Here is a 1,393-nt window from a genome sequence, read left to right as displayed (position 1 = left end):
ATAATGAATAAATGTAGTTGGCAATACTAGCAACGTACAGTGCTCGATACACGTGATAATGCAGAGCGTAAATATTGAAAAATGTAGAACTTGGTATAATCACTCTACAGACTGTTTCATGCTAATGCAATCTTCAGGGGTGAGAAAATACAAGGATTGTGTGAGTATATGAATGCTAAGGCAGGTTAAAATGCAAATGAGTTAATTGTTTTTAAGTAATTATTTGTTGTTGTGCTTGCATTTAGACAACAGCTCGGTTCTTTTTTTTAGTATTGACTGTTTGTCTGAATATATTATGTGAAGTTTCTCGGTTATGCATAAGGTTGCAGCGTTTTGTTTTTGAGGAGTAAGTCGATGCTTTGTCGATAATAGACCATATATTGTAGGGTGTGTTTTATTTTCCATACGTATTTGGAGAGTACGGTGCTGTTCTGTGTTTGGGGGTGTTAAAAGTGTATTTGTAGTTTGTGTATCGGGTTTTGAACGGTGTGTCAGTGAGCCCGATGTAGCATCTTGTGTCATCATTTGATGATGGATGAGGTGAGGCAATTTCCAGAGAGTGGACATTCATTTTTTTCTGCAATTGCAGAGTTTTATCTCGCTGTTGTTGCTTAGCAACCAGAAGCAGTTTGTTGTGGGCTCTGACATTGTTCTTGTTGAAGGTGTTTACCTAGTGTGATAGCTGGTACTTGTGCGTGCCATGTGCTACATGTTAGGCCATGTGGGCCTTGTATTTTGAATAAAGTGTGCTAGATACATATATACATATATATGTATATAAATGTATATATAAGTATATATATGTATATATATATACGTATATATATAAATGTATATATGTATATATATATATATATATATTATGTTCCGTAACACGTCAACCTCTTTTACTTACTTATATATATATATATATATATGTTTGGAACTGTCTCTTATACACATCTAGATGTGTATAAGAGACAGTAATAACACAATGCTCAAATATATAAAAACATGATATTATAAAACCGTATCAAACATAGCTCATCAACGGAAGGTCCTTGTTATAGTTGTATGAAAAACAGAGGTATCTGGTTCGCTATCTCGGTGGGGATATTACGGATCTAAGACCACTAGTTTCAACTTGAGGGCTCACACATAATGGAGCAAATTTTTAAGCTACATAATAGCTTTAGGTAGCAACTGGTAAATCATAGGAAATAATATTTAAAGCAACTTGCTCTATAGCACTGGGGACACAAATAATGTATGAATCAAATAGATAATGATACAGTGCTCAAATATATAGGAAAATCGTATCAAACATAGTTCATAAAAAATTACCAATTATTATATTTGTATGAGAAAAGGTCTCTGGTAGGAACTTGATTTGATTGTTTTTATTTTTTTTTCT

The 1,393-nt window shown here is 33.2% G+C and overlaps 1 protein-coding gene across 1 annotated transcript in view; it reads right to left on the bottom strand.

Annotated features, from left to right (window-relative positions):
• LOC117123635 (probable cation-transporting ATPase 13A3) overlaps positions 1–1,393 on the bottom strand; it is a 43,426-nt gene that overhangs the window by 41,016 nt on the left and 1,017 nt on the right. The window lies entirely within an intron of this gene.

Source organism: Anneissia japonica, unplaced genomic scaffold (genome assembly GCF_011630105.1).
Source record: "Anneissia japonica isolate Jap-2015-1 unplaced genomic scaffold, ASM1163010v1 scaffold287714_len2871179_cov188, whole genome shotgun sequence".
Taxonomy (NCBI): domain Eukaryota; kingdom Metazoa; phylum Echinodermata; class Crinoidea; order Comatulida; family Comatulidae; genus Anneissia; species Anneissia japonica.
This window is presented reverse-complemented; position numbering and strand designations above follow the sequence as displayed.